At 40.9% G+C, this 23,117-nt stretch overlaps 1 protein-coding gene across 1 annotated transcript in view; it reads left to right on the forward strand.

The window, feature by feature from the left end:
* The first annotated feature begins 385 nt into the window (after positions 1-385).
* Positions 386-23,117, forward strand: part of HAPLN1 (hyaluronan and proteoglycan link protein 1) — a 66,542-nt gene continuing 43,810 nt past the window's right edge. The window contains exon 1 of the mRNA XM_058171761.1: positions 386-658. The gene's annotated coding sequence lies outside the window, so the exon portion shown is untranslated. The remainder of the gene's footprint in view (positions 659-23,117) is intronic.

Consider the following 23,117-nt stretch of genomic DNA (forward strand, 5'->3'; position numbering starts at 1 on the left):
TTCTCTCCCTATTGACTTGCCTTCCCCTGCACTCCTTCCAGCAAGACCATCCCAACCGAAGCAGGACGGGCTGGCCATGCGAGGGGGTGGGGTGGGCGGGCAAGGCCCAGCAACTCGTGCAGGAGAAGTTCACGTTCTTGAAGGTGCTGGCCGGGCGCCCTGCTGAGCTCCCTTTGACAAGTTGTCCTCGGAGGCACAGCTGAGGCGTACGTGGGTTGTGGGCGGGCGGTGGCCTCAAAGGTTGGGCCAGGAGGACAGGGCACCTGGCAAGACCCTTAGGGACGCCCCTGTCCAGCAGCAGCAGCAGCCGGGGCGGCTGAAGGAACAAGAGGACGCTGTGCGAAAGAACGGGGAGGGTGGGGGGGAAGCCAGCAAAGCGAGCGAGGCGTTGGGCGTGTGCGAGCGCGGTGTTTGGCTTTCTAATTTTCCACCCCTTCATTCCTGGGGTTTGAAGCGGTGCTCGCATCGAGCAGCAACAGCATTCTTGGAAACCTCCTTCGCGTCTGACGTGGTCCTCGGTCGACTGAAAGAAGTCTCTCTTTCGTTCTTCTCTCGGGATCGGGACTTTCGTCCTCTGGCTGGCGCGGGGCACAAGAAGCGAGAGCGCAAAGAGTAGAGTTTTTGGAAGCGGCACCGCTTGCTTTGAAGCTGTGGAAAGGTAAAAAAAAATAAAAATAAAAAACCTGGAAAAGTACAAGTCCGGGATCGGGGTGGGATAGTATCCGGCTACTCTGAACTAACTATAACCTTCAGGCTCTACTGTCTCTCCCACTTGTTCGCTGGTAACCTGTGGAACTCTCGGGGAGTAGGGCTTGCCAAACTTTTCTGCTGACAACTCTTCTGCCTTTCCAAAGCTAGCTTTTTGCCTTTGCTATTATACTATCTCTCTGCAGAGAGGTTTCATCTTTTAATCCCCCTCTGAATACACACCCAAATGAATGATTTGAGGTCAGATTGGACTGGGGTTCCCATCATCCAGAGCCAGTGTGGTCCACTTATTGGCAAAATGAAACGATGGGAGTTGAATTTGGCTGGAGGAAAGCTTTCATTATTTATTTATCATATTTATACAGTGTCTGCATCAACAGCTTGCTGTTTTTTGCATTTGCTTACAGTTATAGTAATCCCAGTTGGTGTAATAATGGCAACCAAAATAATACTTCTTGGAAGTCCTCTAAAATAAAGGAAACGTAAGACATGTAAGATGTCCAATCCTTAGTGTTCCCCAACTTGACATCATCCAATTGTGTTGGATGACTCCCATCATCCCATCATCCCTAGCTGATTTAGACCATGTTTACTGAGCAGGGCAGGAATAACAGTTCCTGGAAGGTAACCAATGGGAAATTAAAGACATCCCAGGTATGGTGGTTTTGGGAAAAGAACACAAAAGAGAGAGAAGGGAAGGAGCAGAGATCACACTTCAAGGAACTTCAGAATTGCACACAAGCATCTCGTGAATGATTAAAGTCCAAAAAGATGTCATCTTTCTCTTCATAAATCAGCCTCTCTTTCACATACAGGTATGACCTGAATATCAGGGAATCTATCTGTTCCTTTTCAAGTCTTGAACCATATTGCTCATAGAGAACAGCGCTCTAGATAAAAGATGCAGCTGGTGACATGATCTTGAATGATGAACCTCTAAGGAAGGATAGAAATTGTGGAAATCCAGAAAATAATAATTTTGCATTCAGAAAGGTGGCTGGTTTTGCACAGTTGGTGGTATTTCATAGAACAAAAAACTGCAGGAGTAACTATTACAACATTGGTCACCATAGCTGACTGTTGGCCATAATCACTGGACTGATGGGATTCTAGCAATTTATGGAGAGATGGGGGTTGCCTGCTAAAGATTATGTTCTTGAATTCAAAATTTAAATTGGGAAAAAGTACACAAAATTTAGACATAGATACTAAGAACTTCACATTTAACACAATTTTAAGAGAAACCAAGTACAAATCAAGGCAGTGAAGTTAGGGCAAAGGTTTTCCAGGTTGGCCGGAAAAGCTGGGATTTACAAACCTAAGAGGGGTAGACAGCACCAATTATGAGATCTAAATCCTCCATTTAAATGATAACATTTTAAAAGTGCTTAGTTTGAGTTTAGCTATGTTCTAAATGCTTTTGGTTATTCATAGTGTATTTGGCATATAGGACTAAAAATGAACAAAATGGTGTTATTATATTCAGCCAGGGCACATGTATGGAGCAAGAAGCAGACAGTGGCATTTGTGCAATATCTGAAATATCATCTAGCATCCAAAAGGCTCTCTCTTCTTAGGTCAGTTTAGGTCATGGGTTAATTTTCTAATTCTGATTTTAAAAAATAATAACAATGAACAGAAAAGTTACTATGAAGATGAAGAATTCAGAGAATAATATTCTGAATGATAAGTCATCTACACACACACACACACACATGTGTGTGTAGATGACTTATCATTCATACACACACACACACACACACACAAACATAAGTATGTTAATAAATAAGCAATCATGAATATGAATGGAGATAAACAAAGATAATCCCAAGAAATACAAAACTTCTAGAAAAAGAGCTTTATTAAATTTGTCCTGGTTCTGAATCATCTCTTAGTGTATTGTATTATTTTCCCAGTGCATTAATTTGGATAAATATTGAAAAGAAAACAGCAGTTAAATGTACTAGAGCAAATTGACACTAGTGGGCTATTATTAGTGTGTGAAAGACATAAAAAAAGTGTGTGAAAGACATAAAGTGTGTGAAAGACATAAAAAAAAAAGTGGAATGTATTCCCAAAATTCTTTTCCTATGGGAGGCTACTATCTTTCGATGCAAAAGTTGTCAGATTGGCTAGATTTGAGACCAAGAGACACTGTGGTTGTAAATTTAGTTGGTGAACCTGTGGAAAATCTGACCAATAGGGAATGTGACTGTTAGGGAACTATTGCAGAGAAGGATAAATTAACCCTTTTCACTGCAAAATAGCTGAGCAATTCTAAGGAAACCAGTTTTTGTTGGTTCATAAAGCCAAGAAGTAAAATATCTCCTGGGCAAGGAACCAAAGATTTTAAAATATAAACGTTCTCTGATGAGAGTGGACAATGGAGTTTTGTCTTTAAAGAAGTCAAGGATGTTTGACAAATTCTTAGGAAAGACTAAGAAAAAGCCATTCATTCCTCTGGAGTTATACAGCTGGAGGGAAAACTTGAATAATTTTGAAATAAGGGAGGTTGGTTGTAATAATGTCATAAAGAAATGTTGGAAAATCATCCTATAGGAATTTGCATTGTTGATCTATTATGAAAAGAAAAAGAAAGGTATTGTGAGCATATCTCATTTTTGGGGGGGAAAGAAGCTACTATAATTGCAGCCACCTCTCTATCTCTTTGAAATTTTTGTTATATGATTAACACACATTAAAAATAATCAGTTCCCATCTATTTTTCCTGTTACAGAGAGCAAATAGTAAAGAAACTTCCAGTGGGTAAAGTTATAAGTGGAAGGGGTGGCTCTTTGTGTGGGTCAGTGTGGGAGCAGGAAGAGAACAGTTGTAAGAGAAATGCCTGATTCCAAAGAAAGGAAAAGATTGATCCCTAAACTATCTCAGAGATCTTTTGGTTCCCTAGCCATTGAACTGCATACCATGTCACGACTGTGTTGGAGAATGGCATCCCCTTCATATTCAAGTGTAAACCATCATGACTTGGTGAAATAGGAATGATCAATAAGAACTCAGGAAGGGGAGGAGGAGGAAAATTGTAGTTACTGAGTAAGAATAAGTAAACACAGGTAGAAAGGAGCAGAAAATAATCCACTAAAGGCAAAAAGAATACTATATTTTCCCTATATAAAATCCTTACAACAGGAAAAGGAGAATTTTGGGGTGTAGCATGTTAAAATTTCAATTGGGATCATCTGTGATTGGAATCCATGATCATGATAAGGTGGGAGGCCACCCCTTGTAGTGAATATATCATTGCCAATATGTGAGGAGGGAAATGGTAGGACTCTTAGTAGTCAGTTATTAGAAGATAAAGAACTTTATGCCCTAATACCAAAGGTCAGGATTGTGTTTGTTCCATGAATTTATAGTGATTAAAGCACCAGACTCTATAAATTCTGTATGGTTGGATGGAGATGAAATAATCTTCCAGAAAAAGCAGGAAAGTGGATGTGAATAATGCAAATTCTGAATTAAATCTGCCTTTCCATTTACATCAGTTCAATGTTAATAAAGGTTAATGAATTTTAATAAAACAGATTTTGCATTGTTAAAATTAATGTCAACAGTAGTACTACTCAAGTAGTACTTGAATAGTACTACTTGAGTAGTAGTAGTAGTAGTAGTAGTAGTAGTAGTAGTACTCAAGTAGTAGTACTCAAGTACTCAAGTAGTTCAACATTTATTGATTTCAGTATTACATAAAATACTGCTTAAATCCAAGGTATTCGACTTTGAGATTGGGCAGGCTTTAGTTAACCTGATTCATTCATTATTTGAAAACTTTCCAATAAATTCAACTTTGATGAAGAACCTGATGTGTACAGTATTTGAATTAAGAGATTAAAGAGGACAATCCCAGTTTAATTTAAATGAAAAAATAACTTAATTAGCTAACTTTTACTTATTTATACTATTCGATGTTTAAAGCTTTACCATTATTTTTTTCTGTTTTCTCTATGTTACTATGGGAATAATGATAATCAATTAAAAATAACTATGTAAAATAGTGCATTAACCATAATATTGTTCTTTTTATATATTTATATTTAACTTACATATGAGTAAGTTATATATGTTTAACATAACCTTCTCCCTATATGTTTTATTAGAGAGAAAATTCTAAACATTGTTTATAATCAGATTACAACTCATGAGGAAAAATAATATGTCTGGTTGAATATATTACTTGCTTTGTTACTAAAATGAAAAGCAAAATGCCCCAAAGCACTGGGAATGATTTTATTTTAAAATATTTTAGACTTGGCAACTGCAAATCTTATCAGCTTTATCAGTTTGCCAAGGTGTTTAATTCCATTATTCCCAATAGATTATCTTGTTATTTCTAAAGAATTATTAGACATTCTGGCTCCAGATTTAGAAGTTCAACTGTTGCCTTGTACTTGAAAAGACAGCTTGTAATATGCAGGTAACAAAATGTTCTTTGGGGTAAAAAAAAAATATTCTGAATATATTTGAGATTTTAATCAATGGTGTTTAAGCAGGATTAGAGGAAACAGCTGGCTAAACAAACATTGAGCAGAGTGGATGCAATGGTATAAATTAATAATGCTGGTCTTTATTTATGGCATGAATGGAAGGTTTTGTGGAAATAAAATGTATTAACCATGGTCATCATGTGCCATCTAGTGGATATAAAAGCATTTTACTACCATCTAATATACCGTGTTTATTAATAGTAAGGCAAGGTTTCCCACCCAAACATCTGTGAAAGAACTAACTTCTTCCATTCTTATTGTTGATGGGAGTGAATAACCCAGAGAGGCAAATGGCTGCATACATCACTGCTGAAAAATATGAATGCCTTTAAAGATTATATGTAGTTTGTATAGACTACTTTGTAAAGGTTGTTCTCCTGGTGAATCAATTGCTTTGATAAAAGGAGTACAATTTTTTATTTATTATTATGTTTAATCAGTAGATATTCATTTAGTTATTGATTTTGTCTGGAGGCTTCTTATACATACTCACATACATGAATGCATGCATATACCATATTTTTAGGACTATAAGACGTGTATTAGCTTTAGAGGAGGAAAAAAAATTCTGCCTCTACCTCTGGGGCCTGTTCACCACCACTGCAGCCTTTTTGCCGCAGCCCATTTGCCACTGCCTGTTCGCTTTGGCCTGTTCACTGCCACCATGGCCTATTTACTGTGGTCCATCTGCCGCAGTCTGTTTGCTGCCACCTGTTTGCTGTGATCCGTTCGCAGCTGGCACAGCCAGTTTGCCACCCCCACAGCCCATTCGCTGCCACTGTGACCTGTTTGCTGCTGCCATGGCCCGTTTGCTGGCTATTGGCAGCAATTGGCAGCGGCGGCAATCCCTGTCGCCTAGAACAGCTGATCAGCACTGCACCAATCCCCCTCCCCCCGCTACAGTATTTGCTGTATAAGATGCACAGACATTTCCACCCACTTTGGGGGGAGGGGGAATTGTGTTTTATAGTCCAAAAAATATGGTACATATACAGATCTGTCTCAAGAAGAGATCTATTGGTTAGGGTGAATTTTAATGATTGGTTTGAACTAGAAATGATAACCCAAGGTAATAACAAGGGAATGTTGTATGTCTGTGGAGATTTTTCAGTCATCCAGGTCATGGTTGTCCCAAAGGTGCTTTTTCAAAAGGCAACTGGACTTTTAATCCAGTTGCCTTTTGGAAAAGCACCTTTGGGACATGGAGATGCTGAGTTTTGCACAATTTTCCTCTTTATTTTCTGTCTACTCTGTCAGAGTTGTGTTAGGTATTATGTTTATTTAAGGGTCATCTGCCCATTACATCAGTACTTTGGATTTTTCAGCTAGCTCTTTTTTCATTCTTTAGCTCCTCTTGTTTTTGATTCTTCTCCAAAGCAAATGCCACCCATCTCACTGTTATAGCAACTCTGAGTGGTTTACATATACAGTCGTACCTTAGTACTCATTATTAATTGGTTCTGGAAGGCATGATAACTACAAAAAAGGATGAGTACCAAACCAATTTTTCCCATAAAAAATAATGTAGTGAGTCACAAGGCAGCCGATACTGACAAGTTATAGCTTGTGCATTGAGTACCAAACAAACAATGAGTACCAGGACAAAAGTTTCACATCAAAATGCGATGAGTACCAAATTTGATGAGTTTCAAAACAGTTCTCTACCCCAATGCAGCACACCTGAGGCCAGACAACAGAGCCAAGTTTTCAGGTTCTTCCGGTAGGCCAGGAGTGTGGGAACAGACCTCACCTCCAGCAGGAGAATATTCAAGACTGCAGGAAGTAGAACAGAAAAGGCTCTTCTCCTGGACCCAACCAGCCAAAATTCTTTGGCAATGGGATCTGAAGTAGGACACTGAAATAAGTAGTGTGGGATAATCCCGTTGGACCAAGACTGCTGCTCAGATACCCTAGACCCTGTCATAAAGGGTTTTAAAAGTAATATCCAACACCATGAAGCAAACTAGCAAACAGTTTGGGTGGCATAACAGTGGTCAAATAACTAACTGTGCCATGACATATACCCACATACATACACACACACATACATACACACATATATTCACCTCCCTCCCTTTTCTATCATTATAGGGGATAAGATTTTGGTTGAATATTAGGAGAAACATACAGAAACAAGTAAATTAACCAACAGAAGAAATTGCTAGAAAGGGGGAAAATACTTTCAAGCTCTGTAGATAATCTCCTGGAAGTGCTCTAGTTCTGGATTTTGTCAATCAAGTAATGATTTGAACTCAGTGACCTAAGACCCATTCTAGTTTTACAGTTCTTATTTCTAATACATGGTCCAAGACCAATGCAATGATCCATACTGTTGTTTCATTCTCAAGCTTCTGAATTCCCCTTAGCACATTGTCAACTTATCCTCTAATACAGGGGTCTCCAGCCTTGGCAACTTTAAGATTTGTGGACTTCAACTCCCAGCTTTGCTGGCTGAGGAACTCTGGGAGTTGAAGTCTACAAGTCTTAAAGTTGTCAAGTTTGGAGACCCCGGCTCTAATAAACAATCTTTACAAGAGCAGGCAATGAAGGAAAGAAAATTAAAGATGTGAAGATTTTCAGCAGTTTAGAAAATATTCAGCAGATAAAATGTTGGAATTCAGATAGTTGTGAATTTACAACCATAACTGAGCCCAGGATTACAACCATAAATTGTGCTGGCCATTAAGAGGGTCAGCACACCACCATGCCCAATTTTATGATGTTTTCTATGATGTCATTAAGTGAAGCACCATGGTTGTTAAGGGAATGCCATGGTCGTTAAGCAAATCTATTGGCTGCAATGGGCATTTTTGCCAGATACTAGAAGTAAATCATGGACATATAACTGTGGGATGCTGCAAACAACCATAAATACAGACTGGTTGCCAAGTGCCCAAAATGGTCACGATCATATGACCATGGAGGATGTAGGGTAGCCATCAGAACTTCAAATCAGCTCAGCCCTGTGGAGGTCCATTTCTAACTTTGATCAGTTGCTAAGAAACCAGTCATAATTTGAGAACTATTTGTAACATTGGACTACGTAGCTTTATATTTATTCTCATCTTTCTCAATGCTAATCCATTAGAAATAGATCTGTCTTCATAGCTTCCTTCTTTGAATATGTATATGAAAATCTTAGCCATTTTGGTCTTTTGGTTAGGACACCAGGTAAGAAAGCAGGAGATTGTGAATTCTAGACTTGCCTTTGCAATCAAAGCCAGTTGAGTAACCTTGGGTCAGTCACTCTCTTTCAGCCAATTTACCCCCCAAGGTTGTTGTGGGGGAAATAGGATGAATAAGGAAAGTAGTTATGTTCACTAACTTGAGTTGTTTATAAAAAAAATAATAACAGCAGGATAAAAATAAATAAATAAAATGAATCTCTGTTGGTAGTTTTGTATACCATCTGCTTTCCTAAATACCTTCAACTGCATAATGCCACAGGTAGTCTGTGATTTACAACTAACCAAATTTAACAAAGATTCATTTAACAAATTTTTGAAATCATGAACTAGCTGCAAAACAAGAGTTATGACCTGGTTTCAAAGTTCCAATGGTTGATTCCCCCATGGACAGTTGACCACATTTTAAGCTCTCTGCAACACAGCCACATTTATGCTGTGTTTTATGATGATTTTGTCAAACACTGGAAGTTACTTCTGATTTTTGACAAATCCACACAATAGCAAATAATGTATCCATTTAATGACTGTGGTGTTTGCTTAAACATCCTGGCATTCGTTTTGAGATCACTGTGGTTTCTTAATGACTAACTCAAAAAAGTTTGTAAAATCAGGGTGGTCACTTGACTGGCCTAATTTATGACTTTCACTGTATATGACTTCAATGGGCAAACTCCATTATGTCAAGGACTACTTCTATTACTTGCAGTCTAATAGGCAAAAGGAACATAAATCCCTAATATTTCAGGAATACTCTAGGAATTTCCACTTTAAGAGATCTTCAAGTTTGGTTGCTATTTTTTGCAAATGCTAATATCTCTTTCCGTGCTTGTGATTTTAGGTTTAGCAGTTATATGGACAACTTCATGAAGTTTTGTTGGCAACAGTTCTCAAGTGCCTTCCTTCTTTGTGGGACTGAAAAAGGACAATTTGGCATAGTCAGTTATCTGGCTTCCATGCCTAAAGCAGGATTAAAACTCAGCATCCTAACCCCTTTATACAATTGGCTCTCATGCATACATCAGCTTAGATAGATTGAATAGAAATTAAATTGAAAACAAATGTGTCTATTTCCACCTCTTTTTTGGCAGACATTCTGCTAGTGGTTGGTTGGTTGGTTGGTTGGTTGGTTGGCTGATTGGTTTTTGTCCACCCCCCTCCTCAAATAAGCAAAATTGTACAGCAGTCACATTACACAAAGAAGGAAAGGTTTAGAAAGGAAAAAGGCAGTAGTTTTGATCTGCAAGATCATGAATTACCCTCAAATTCCATCATAGCAATAGAAAATGTTAGCATTTCGGCTTAGCCAAAACAATAAATAGCATGTGATCAACCTAATCTGGAGAAGTGGCATGAAGTTTCATGTAAAAGTGCCCTTATAACAGAGAGGATATCTTGAAAATAATCCAATAAACTGAAACAGACAAGCATTTAAAAGAAACCAAACAAATTATCAATCTAAAAGCCATTCAGAAGAATTGAAACATAGGTTTTCTTTAGCAAAACAGAACCTTGCGAAATATTCTAACAGTGTAATGTTAGTGGCTGAAACATGAAAAGAACTTCTCTTAAAAGAAAAGAGGAATTTGCAAATTGATACTGTGTTGTATAAAATGTCTCTGCAGATGATAGAACCAACTGAGCAACTACAGGCTTTATGGGAGAGACCATAGATCAAATTTAACAATCTGGCAGCTGTAGAAGTCTGTACATGAGTTCATATTTGAATGTCTAACTTACAAAATGTCCAACTTACTTTTCTATCTTCTGTAGAGATAGAAATTTATAAAAGCAGTGTTACATTATTGTAATGTAAATCTTGCCCCCTTTGTATCTACATTGTGATGTTAGTACATTATATGAAAGGGATAGAATTTGTGTTATAATGGTGCAATATTGCTGTTGTCGGTGAAATTAAAACATTGGATATTGTGGATACCTCAGTGCAGAGTTAAAAGGCCTGAGAGTGTATGGGGTTGTATTATTTTTTCTTGAATATAAAGCTGAAGTTAATCTTAAGCAAAATATTTTAAATGTGAGATGCCAAAATGAACTAAGCAAACTAAACATTTGTCCAATTTAGGCTGTCTTGAACTGATTTTTCAAAAAGTATCATGCAATTCTTATCAGACATTTCCTGGTGCTTATATTTCCCAGTATTATTATGTAAATTACACTAGTTTGTCACATAGACAATACAGTACATACATTTTAGGAGCTGCCTTTCTGAACATTTAGTAAAATAATTTTAGTATATATACTTCTAATGTGCTATTAATCTTTCTAGATTGAGGTATATATGAATAAGTGTATTTCTTTTCTTTGTCTGTGACTGAAATACAATTTCTCTATATAATGATAGCCAGTGGCTCATTAAACACATAGTATTATGTAGCAGAATCAAAACTATTGAAGCAGAAGACTGTTACAAGATACTTGCCATGTACTTATAAAGTAAATGTCATCTTAATATTTTAACACATTGCAATAGTCTATTATCTTGCTACAGTATTCCATTAGCAATGTTGCTTGATTATTTTAAAAGTTTATGCAACACCATAATGGCAATATAGAAGACAGATAGTGGGATATGTTTAGCTAACCAATATAACAACTTTTTTAGTTAGAAGCATATTGCTAACATGGTAAAAGAAGAGAAATATTTAATAAATGTTTGAAAATATGGGATTAATTAATATTGCCCTACACAGTAAACCTGGATGTTACTAAAATGGTTCAAGTAATAGCAATATAGACATGTTTAAAATATATAGCTCTAATATGGAAGTCTTCTGAATTTTTTTCTTCTACTAATTAATTCAATAATGTTGGTTTGGTCTTTTAAAAAAATCTGTTTAGTGGTTTTAGTCTTCCCAAATAGATTTATCTGAAGGTATTGGATGAACTGGAAGGTGGCTATTAGAAAGACTAGGATAATATTTACTGTCCATGACAACGCAAATTAAATGAAGAATTTTATGGGTTTAAGAGGAATGTCTAAGAGTAATGCCCATCCCTCTGGAAAGCTAGTCTGTGTAAAAAATATTTGTCTCTACTTAGTAATTGTGGTATATCAGAATTCTTACTTTGGAATAACAATAGTTTTCAAAAAAGAGAGCAACTAATTATGAAGGCATAATTCAATAGAACTCCACTGAGTTTCATTTAAGCACTTTTGTAATAGGAGAAGATAAAGTGGGAAATCTTAAGGATTTAGATTAACCCATAAGGATATAGAAAGCTATATTGAAAGAAATTTTTGATCCATATCTTATTCATTTATGATAGCATTCTTTTTTTTTTTTTGCATTTATATCCCACCCTTTTCCAAAGACTCAGGGCGGCTTACACTATGTCAAGCAATAGTATTCATCCATTTGTATATTATATACAAAGTCAACTTATTGCCCCCAACAATCTGGGTCCTCATTTTACCTACCTTATAAAGGATGGAAGGCTGAGTCAACCTTGGGCCTGGTAGGACTTAAACCTGCAATAATTGCAAGCAGATGGTGTTAATAACAGACTGCATTAGTCTGTTGAGCCACCATTCTTTAGAATTTTGGGGGAAGGTTTTTTCCAAGTTTAACTGGAAAGAACTGCAACCGTATGCAAGCTGTGAACTTGATATGAGGAAACATTCAATGCCAAATTCATATGCTTTGCATTGCAATTCTGCCTTTCATCTTATATAGTATATTTACATGTTTAACAAAGTAGGTTTATGTATGCTTATATACATACTGTATTGCATCAACAGATTATTCTGAATGTAGAGCTTGTTATTGCTTTTCTCCTAAAGCCTATTGTTTAAGGCTGCATTATCTTGCTGGCTTATGGTTCTTTGCACGCTAACCATAATTTCCCATTGATTCACAACTGGTACCTCATTGTTTGCATGGGTAGAAGCTGGTACCGATTGTTACTGCTTTGAAGCTCATTTTCAGAAGAAACTCACACTACAATGCAAACTTATTTATTGAAACATGTCTGCAACATGAATTACTATTTTAGTTTTTGTATTATGTTTCTTGGGAATTAAACATAACTAGGTACAATATTTTCCAACATATAATACATTTAAAATTATATGAAAGGCAATAAGCTTTCATAAAATAGACTATAAAGACAATTAAAGGTTGTAAACATAAGCACTCTTTTGCAGAAGGATACAGAAAAATTTTTTAAAAGTTATTTAAAAAATGAAATCATGTTAAACTTTTTTAGGATGTACAGTTCACAGAAGAAAAAAGGCAACTATGGATCCCTAACAAATTTCTTGGGATTTTTAAAGAAAGGTCTGCACTGTATTTTTCTTTCTGTTGAGAAATGAAATGCCAACTGTAAATTTTAATGTAATAGAAGATGGAAATTAATCAAAACCCAGGGAAAAAAACATCTTTATTGTACTAAATTAGCTGAATTGAACTTAAACTAGCTTTTTGTCCCGCTCCAACCATTCAGAGACTGAATGTGATCTTTAAAAGTCCTATAAAAGGCTGTGCAAAACTACTTTAATATATCTGATTACTTTTCTGATAAGCCAAATTAATATTTCATTTATCTACTTACATACTTAGGTTTCTATTGTGTTCAATTCATAAGGTTCTAATTAATTTGCAGTAACGAACAGAATGCAGGGCTAAAAGCAGAATAAAATCATAAGTCCCAAAGAGCCATCAACCTGCTGTATTAATATTTGGGGCAGATTAATGCTAATTTATGATAACATGATCCTTTGCAGCACCTATCATTACAGTACCTCTGGCAGTGGAGGGTTTCAATTTTTTTTAATTACCGGTTCTGTGGGTGTGGCTTGGTGGGTGTGGCTTGGTGTGCATGGCAGAGGAAGTATACTGTAAAATCTCCATTCCCTCCCCACTCCAGGGGAAGGTTACTGTAAAATCTCCATTTCCTCCTGATCAGCTGGGACTCGGGAGGCAGAGAATAGATGGGGGCAGGGCCAGTCAGAGTTGGTATTTACTGGTTCACCGAACTACTCAAAATTTCCGCTACCAGTTCTCCAGAAATGCACCTCTGACCTCTGGCTACAATTTGTCTCTCATCAGCCAAATCAAAGCCAGTCTGGAAGGAAGAGAACTGCTGTAAAACCTTCCCAGCTTCAGACCCTTACAGCCAGCCATGCTACTATAATTCATAGCATTTCAGAAAACTGAATGACCCAACAGATCCAGGAATTCCCATTCCCATTCTACTTGCCTGAGCAAATTATTTTGCTGCACTGTATTTAAAAGCAGAATATAACATCTGATTCATGGGCATATTACAACTATTTGTGGAGGGTTATTTAATTTCAAAAGTTGGTAGGATGGTAAAAAGACTTGTTGCTAGGTTGGCTTTTCTTTTTGGCTAAGGCTTTTTCTCACTCATGATTTATTGGCAAGGATATCAGTTTTCCAGATTTATTAGGAATCAAGACGTTGCATGACACTAAAATAGGCATTTTTATATTCAGTATTATTTTTAAAGATGTATGCATGTAGCAGCACATTAAGCAAACAGATTATATTTCTCATCCACCCATTGTTATCATGCACATGACCTTGTGTGAATTATATAAACAATTGTATAATAACATAAGCAGTTGTGTAAGCAATTAGCAACAATAAAACTAGTATTTTTTCATGAATAAATTTATCCACGTGAAATATTTAAACGAAAAACATCAGGAAATAATAGCTGGTAATGTAATACCCTGTCTCTGTTCATAGCTGCATTATTTAAAAAGTAATAAAGTGTTTATTGTACTGCCACCAAGTGGTATGTTCTTTCATTGCTGGATTAAAAAGAAGAAATCCATCCTAAATTATTGAGATATGTGCTTTGTAATGGGGAAAAACTTCCCAATAATTTAGATTATTATAATAAGTGAGATTTTTATTTGTAGTTCTAATTCTTAAAATAATAAGATTCCTCCTTCTATATGAAATAAATATTTTATTAAAAACTACACTAGACTTAGAGATACATTCAATTTTACAGCTACTAAGATTGTTGGATGAGCAGCAACAAAAATAACCAGGGAAATGGTTAAAACCTGAGTAACAGGCCCCTTGTCAGTCAACAGGAGGGCTGATTTTTATTTTTTTTTACATTTATATCCTGCCCTTCTCCGAAGACTCAGGGCGGCTTACATTGTGTAAGGCAATAGTCTCATTCTATTTGTATATTTATACAAAGTCAACTTATTGCCCCCAGTTTATCAGGTATTCATGAGCCAAGGATTTGGCAGCACAAGGAACAATGGCCAATTACTTAATAGTCAGTTATCAACACTGCAAACAACTAAAAAGCCACACATAACCAGGCATACATAAGTAGCCCAAAGCACACATTCATGTATGAGAGAAGTTCCCTGAAGATGGGCTCCCGCACAAATCCAAAAATTCAGAAGACTAAACTTCTGGTCTCAGTGGCTGACCCGTTTTGAATCTTGTAACATTATCTTGGGACCATATATTTGCCTCCTTCTGATTTTAGTTTTCTGTTATTGAGTTCTAGCTGGTCTAGCAGTATTGTTTTAGTGCTCTCAGTATTTCTTTAAGGCCAATAGGTGTTCTTGATAGTATTGCTGCATGAGTTGAATAGAGATGTGTCTTCCAGAAAGTTTTGGGAAGGGACAGTTAATGATATAGGAATGACCCACCACTGAGTTTACAGAAATTGAATAAAAGTAGGAGCAATATGCAGCCTTCCCTTTCTCAGTTTCAATGGCACTAATGGACTGGCCTGAGGGTGGAAGCGGGGGTTACCTCTTGCTTTCAGTAAAATTCCTTCATGTGGAATATATCATGATGTTTGTTCATTGTGTTCAAAGAGGACCTTGACATCTAACAGGTTGTGGCCTATCCACGATGTGTCTGCAGCAGAGGTGGGTTTCAGCAGGTTCTGACCAGTTCTGGAGAACTGGTAATGGAAATTTTGAGTAATTTGGAGAACCTGTAGTAAAAATTCTGACTGGCCCCATCCCCATCTATTCTCTGCCTCCGAAGTCCCAGCTGATCGGGAGGAAATGGGGATTTTGTAGTAACCTTCCACTGGATTGGGGAGGGAATGGAAATTTTACAGTATCCTTCTCTTGGAGTGGGGTGGGAATGGAGATTTTACAGTATCCTTCCTCTGCCATGCCCATCAAGCCACCCCCACCAAGCCATGCCACGCCCACCAAGCCACACCCACAGAACCGGAAGTAAAAAAAATTGAAACCTACCTCTGGTCAACAGGTGGCTGGTAAGGCCTATATGGGCATGAAATGTTCTGCCACATGTCGGGCAGACGTGTGGGCACCATTGTTGCAGCATTTGCAAGTCTGGCTTTGCAGAGTGCTCGCTTCTCTTGTGCTATGGTTGTTCTTCTGTCCTCTGATGTCTGGCAGTCTTGGTGGATCAGTGTGCGCCATGTCGATCAATCTTGTGCCAAAGTTTCCCAGGAGGTGGTGTTGATATCCAGGGACTTGAAGGAGGCTTTCAACGTGTCTTTGTATTGCTTCCTTTGTCCCCCGTGCGGTCGCTTTCCTTGAGACAGTTCACCATAGAGGAGCTGTTTAGGGATGCGATGGTCTGGCATCCTTGCAACATGGCCTGCCCAGCGTGTAGAATATATATTAAATAAAGTAAATATCAGTCAGACAAGGCCTCCAGCACTTCCCATTACTTAGCTTAGACAATGGAATCAAAAGCTACTTTGAAAGCTATGAAAATGGCATAAAGGGAAGTTGTGTTGTAAAACACTTATTTTTCAACATGCTGACTCTGTAAACTGCTTAGAGAGGGCTGTAAAGTACTTGAAGTGGTATATAAGTCTAAATGCTATTGATATTGCTACTAGGCACTGATCAGTGGTCTTCCACAAAGCCAACTTTTTTTTTTATTTTATTTTGTCACAACATTATATATAAGCATAAGCATAAAACAACTATACAACATATAAGCTTATATATAATGAAAAGAAACAATAGGACAGGAATGGTAGGCACTTTTGTGCTCTTATGCACGCCCCTTATAGTCCTCTTAAGAATGGGGTGAGGTCAATGGTAGACAGTTTTTGGTTAAAACTTTTGGGAGTTTGAGAAGAGACCACAGAGTCAGGTAGTGTATTCCAAGCGTTAACAACTCTGTTACAAAAGTCATATTTTCTGCAATCAAGATTGAAGCGGTTAACATTAAGTTTGAATCTATTGTTTGCTCTTGTATTATTGTGATTGAAGCTGAAGTAGTCTTTAACAGGAAGGACATTGCAATAGATGATTCTGTGTGTTAAACACAGGTCTTGTCGGAGTCGGCGGAGTTCTAAATTTTCTAATCCCAGGATTAGAAAATCTCTTCTGAAATCCTCATCTTGCTCTTCTGAAAACATGATTTCTTGTTCCAACCAGGCCTGATTATAAATACCTTGCCTAGCATTTACAGATTGTGCTGAGGAGCCTGATAAATATATAATTAGCAGGTTTTTCCTTTTTCTATTTTTTATATATAGGGACAGTGGTCACAAGCCCCTACTGTTTGAGGACTCAGCCACAGGTGTTGATGCAGAAAAAAAAGGGATGCCAGAGACCAAGGACAAATTGTTTTCAATGGCCTCTGGAGTGATTAGGTATTTTCCCTGAGGCTTTCTCTGGTCTTAGTTGAGCAACTTGATCTCTGTCACTGGTGTCCCTATTAGCATATTTTTTATAGTTTGGTTATGTCATCCCCTTTCAACAGCGATGTCCATGTAGAATTCCTGAAAGTATGCCTTCCAGGCCCCATGTACTGTGGATGAACTATTGCTTTGTGAGCTTAATGTGATATGTCAGAATGAGTGTGAGTCATTGAATTTTACTGCCTGAATGAGTTATGCCCAGTTATCTTTTATGGCTTCCTTTTTCTTGCATGCTAGTGGTTGTTTATAGTATCTCTTCTGGAGGAGATCCAGTGCAATTATCTGTATAATACTGGATACACATAAGCCTGGTAAGTAGTGGCAAGAGCTTTTTTGGCATTAACGGAGTCCTTGACAAAATAACTTGCAATGGTGCTTTTGTTGCCTGAAGGGTGCACTGTTATTACTGGTTATATGCAGGTGTAGCTCTTGAGTAGAAGTGTTATAATTCTCCAAGAGTCTATCAGAAGATTTGGCTAATCACTCTCAACTAAATAGTTGAGTAGAAATACTCAAATACAGTAGAAATACTGTAAGTAGAAGAAAATGTAATTTGAGTTCAGAGTTAGCTATTGACACAAGATAACAGACAGACAGGTGCATTGTGAAGCCAATGGGCCCAAGTTTAAGTTCCCCCTCCCTGGCCACAAAGCTTATGTTACAACAGATGGTTGTTGTGGGAAACCAATGGAAGAGAAAACACTATATACCCTTCCTTAGGCTCCAAAAGGAAAAACAGGAAATAAATGTAACAGACAAACAAACAAACAAACAAACATAAATAAATAAATAAATAATAGTCTAAAGCGGGGATCTTCAACCTTGGCAACTTGAGGCCTGGTGGACTTCAACTCCTAGAATTCCCCAGCCAGCAAAGCTTTCTGGGAGTTGAAATCCGCCAGGCTTCAAGTTGCCAAGGTTGGAGATCCCTGGACTAAAGGATTAGATATTTTAATATCTAATAATATTTTAATAATTTAAAGAAATATCTTTAAAGGAAAGCAAATGCATTTAAAAACAGTAGCATTGTAGACTTTTTCTATGTTGAATAATAAAGGATGCTGTTATTTCATCTGAAGATATTTCAAGGATCAGAGCAAAAGCTTAAGCAACTTATATAAGCATATTAATCATGAAACAGGTTGAATAAAATATAGAACCATTATTATTCCTAAAAATAATTGGTGTTATTATTAGTTGCTAAAAAATAATCAGCAGGTCCTACCACTGACAAATTAAGAAGAGTTACATTTTGGATCCAGTGAACAGATTGGGAATTCTGTAAATATGCCATTGGGATAGAGCAGTGGTGGGATTCAAATAATTTAACAACCGATGCTCTGCCCTGATGACCAGCTGGGTGGGCATGGGCATGGTGGGAGTGGCCAGGGGGTGTGACAGGCAGGACTCTGCCTCCTGTACCCCTCTGGGAACAAAATGAGCAGTGAGGGGCTGCTGCCCTCATGCCCCATTTTTGGACCTAGTAGGCTTCCCTGCAGTCTCATGGGAGCAAAAATGGGACATGTGGGGCCATGCCGCTGCCCCCCCCCATTTTGGGCCTAGTAGGCCTCCCTGCACTTACCTGGGAGCCAAAATGGGGTGCATGGGGACTCCTAGAAGGGGCAGGATGGGGCCAGCCAGCAATTTAACAAATGGTTCACCCGAACCGGCACAAACTGGCTGAATCCCACCACTGGGATAGAGTGAGTTTCTGAAATGGTGAATTGCAAAGCACAGCTTTACCAAATAGTAAAGTAAAATATTTATTTATTACTCTTCTGTCTTTTATCTTTCTACCATCCAGTTTATCTCTATCTTTGAACAAAGAAACCAAAGAAATCAATTTGTTGACTAAGAATAAAACTTATTTCCAAATATAATGCATCAAAAATGGCATAGGGCCGGGCTATTTACGGGACCGCCTACTGCTACCGAATACCTCTCACTGACCCGTGCGCTCTCACAGAGAGGGACTCCTCAGGGTGCCGTCAGTTAGGCAGTGCCGTCTTGCGACACCCAGGGGAAGGGCCTTCTCTGTGGGGGCTCCCACCCTCTGGAACGAACTCCCTCCAGAACTTCGTCAACTTCCGGACCTCCGAACCTTCCGTCGCGAGCTTAAAACACACTTATTCATCTGCGCAGGACTGGATTAGATTTTAAATTTACTGGTTTTAAATGGGTTTTATTATTTATATAGTTTTTAATAATTCGGCTATGTAGAATAAGTTTTTTAATTGTTATTTTAGTCTGTATTTATATGTACTTTTTACTTGCCTGTGAACCACCCTGAGTCCCTACGGAGATAGGGCGGTATATAAATGTGAAAAATAATAAATAATAAATAAATAAAAATCTTGATAATGCAATTTAAAAATGAATTTGACATATAGTATCATCATAAATCCAAGCACAAAATGACAAAAGACTCTGTAAAATAATGAGTCCCAATCGGGTGAAATCTACTCACCTTCCTTATCGGTTCAGAAGTGCACGCATGCGTGTGTTCTGTTTCCCTTCCCCCAATACTCCCAGCAAAGAGTCCGTCAGAGGCCTTCCTTTTTTTCCCCTTTTATTTACATAGATACATGTCCTGGCCACGTCTACCCACGGGCCTGCCAAGTTTCTGGAGATAACGAGGAAATTATAGATAAGGCCAGAATTACTCACGAATATATTCTTCCCTCCATTGAAATAGTTGGCTCGCCAATTCATTAGCTCGCGTAACTCATTACTTTGTCCAAGACAAAAACCAGGAAGTCCGCCTCCTATTTATAGTCTCTGCAGATGTCACTGCATGACAATTATGACTTGGCTTTGTCCCAACTCTTCCGCTGCTGCGCGCGGCGATTACGTCTCGTGACCTTGCATCGCTCCAAAATTGTTCTTGGGGCATTGCCAAATCAGAAGGAGGCTCCATGGAATCAGGCTGTGCCGGCCCCTCCCCCTCCCTTTGAGTGGGTGCCAGGGAGGGAAAGGGCTCAAGAGAAGCAGGGCTGGCCAGGTCTTCTCCCTCACTTTCTGAATCATCCGAGTCCAGGAGTCTGGGTCCAGGAACCTGGGTCACAACACTATCCCTCACCGCAGGGCCCTTCCCCCGGGGCTGACGATCGGGATGCGGTCGGGCTGGGTTCTGCTCATGGAAGGCCTGCACCAGGTCAGGGGCATGAACGTCGGAGGCATCTACCCAGGAGAAATCAGTCCCGTATCCCTTCCACGCGATCAAATATTGGAAACGACCCTTCAGCCAGCGGGAGTCTCGTACGCTGTGGACTTCGTATTCCTCCGATCCGTCCTCGGCGACAGTGACGGGTGCTGTTGGGCACCGAAGGGGACTCGGTGTGGCCTCAGGAACCAGAAGGGACCGGTGAAAAACGGGGTGGATCCGCATGGATCGTGGCAGGGTCAGTCGGTAGGCTACCGGGTTGATGACTGCCTCGACAGGGAACGGGCCGATGAATCGGTGGTCCAACTTCTTTACCGGGCGGTCGGACGGGAGGTGTTTGGTGGAGAGCCACACCCGGTCTCCAACTGCCAGCGGGGGCGTTGCCCGTCGGGAGCGGTCGGCGGACCGTTTGTAATCCTCCTTTGCCCGATTCAGCTGCTGGCGTACCAACTGTTGGACCGCATGCAATTCCGTCAGGAAGGTCTGCGTTTCGGGAACAGGGGAGTCCGGTGGTGCCAGAGGAAGAGCCGGATGGTACCCACATTGGCAAAGAACGGGGTCATCTGAGTAGAGGTGTGCTGAGAGTTGTTAAAAGCAAACTCCGCCAGGGACAGGTAGTCGGCCCAGTTGTCCTGTTGCTGGTTGATGAAGCAACGGAGATACTGTTCCAGTATACCGATGACCTTCTCTGTACCCCCGTCGGTCTCCGGATGGTGCGATGATGACAGACATACCTGCACCTCCAACGCGGCCATCAGGCTCTTCCAGAAGCGGGCTGTGAACTGAACTCTGCAGTCCGAAACCACCCTGTCCGGTAGACCATGGAGGCGGAAGATGTGCTGCAGAAAGAGGCGGGCGTTTTGCGGCTGTGGGCAGTCCAGCGGCATGGGATGAAGTGTGCCATCTTGGTGAGCATGTCCACCACCACCAGCACCGTGGTGAACCCAGAGGACGGCGGCAGGTCTGTCAGGAAATCCATAGAGATCGCCCCAGGGTCTGTCGGGTGTCGGCAAGGGCTGGAGGAGCCGGGAGGGGCCCCGTGGCGGTCTTGGCTTGCCGGCACGGTACGCAGGATGTCACGTAGGCATGTATATCATGCCGCACTGGGCCACCAAAAGGTCCGTGTCACCAGGTGGAGGGTCTTGAAGAACCCAAAATGTCCTGCTGCAGGGTTGTCGTGGCACTGGGTCATGACGAGGGCTCGGAGTGGTCCTGTGGGCACATATAATCGCCCCCGAAACTTGAGTAAGTCCTCCTCCAAGGTCCAAGGAGACGTGGGGCCCACCTCCGCTCTCCTTTGCTGCGACCAGGCGTCCTGGTGCTGCGCCTCTCGCACCTGGGCCCGCAAGTCCACTGGTTCCCGTGCTGCGGCCAAGGCTTCTGCCGGCAGCACTGTCCGTGGAGGAAGGGGGTCTTTGGCGCAGAGGTACCCTGGCTTGCGGGACAGGGCATCTGCCCTCCGGTTGTGACCGCTGGGAATGTAGGTCACGCGGAAGTTGAACCGGGCAAAAAACAACGACCACCGGATCTGCCGCTGGTTCAACTTCTGAGCTGTGGTGAGGTGCTCGAGATTCCAATGGTCCGTTCGGATCTCCACCTGATGTCAGGCCCCCTCCAGATGGTGTCGCCAAGCCTCGAATGCAGCCTTGATAGCCAGCAACTCTTTTTCCCAGATGGTGTAGTTGCGCTCGGAAGGATTGAGTTTCCGGGAGTAGTAAGTGCAGGGAAAAAGTGTGCCGCCATTCGTCGGAGCCCGTAGCAGCACTGCTCCCAGAGCCACATTGGACGCGTCCGTTTCCACCACAAAAGGCCGGAGCGGGTCAGGCTGCCTCAGGACGGGTTCCGTGACGAAGGCTTTCTTGAGGGCGATGAATGCTTCTTGCTGCGGGGGACCCCACTGGAACGCAACCTTCTTCCTGAGGAGCTGGGTAAGTGGAGCCGTCAGTGTGGCAAAGCCCGCGATGAAGGTCCGGTAGTAGTTGGCGAAGCCCAGCAGGTGCTGAACATCCTTCACCCGACGAGGGCTTCCCAGCTACACAAAGCTTCTACTTTACATGGGTCCATGGCTATGCCCTCGGGCGAGATGATATGCCGAGGAATTCTATGGAAGTCCGGAAGAAGACGATTTCTCCAGCCGCATTGAGTTGTTGCTCCATAGCGTTGCAGAACCAGACTGGCGTGTCGAAGGTGGCTTTCCTGGACCGGGAGTAAATCAGGATGTCGTCGAGGTAGATAACCACGAACCGATCCAACATGTCTCGGAACACGTCGTTCATGAAGTGCTGAAAACGGCGGGAGCATTGGTCAACCCAAATGGCATGACAGTGTATTCGTAGTGTCCGTATCGGTGCGAATGCCGTCTTCCATTCGTCTCCTTCTCGTATCCGCACCAGGTTGTAGGCCCCGGAGATCGAGCTTGGTGAAGATCGTGGCCTCCCGCAACCTTTCCAGTAGCTCCGGGATGAGCGGCAGGGGTAGCGATTCCGCACCGTAATGGCGTTTAGCGGCGGTAATCACAGCATAGGCGCAAGTCCCTGTCTTCTTCTTCACAAAGAGGACCGGGGCCGAGAGGGACTTTGAAGGCGGATGAACCCTCGGGCCAGGTTTTTGTCCAGGAAGTCCCTGAGGCGGCCAACTCGGGCTCCGACATGGAATACAGGCGTCCCACAGGCAGTGGTGCGTTGGGCAGAAGGTCCACGGGCAATCGTGGGGCCGATGCGGGGTAGTCGGTCCGCCTCCTTCTCGCTGAACACGTCGGCGAAGTCCGTCAGCTCAGGAGGCAAGGTGATGGCAGCGGTGGGGCGTTCTGGCGGCACAGGTGTGGCGGATGTGATCGACGCACTGCAGACTCGGGAAAGAGATGGCGTTCGCGACCAGGCCACCTGAGGATCGTGGGTC

Source organism: Ahaetulla prasina, chromosome 2, assembly GCF_028640845.1.
Source record: "Ahaetulla prasina isolate Xishuangbanna chromosome 2, ASM2864084v1, whole genome shotgun sequence".
Taxonomy (NCBI): Eukaryota; Metazoa; Chordata; class Lepidosauria; order Squamata; family Colubridae; genus Ahaetulla; species Ahaetulla prasina.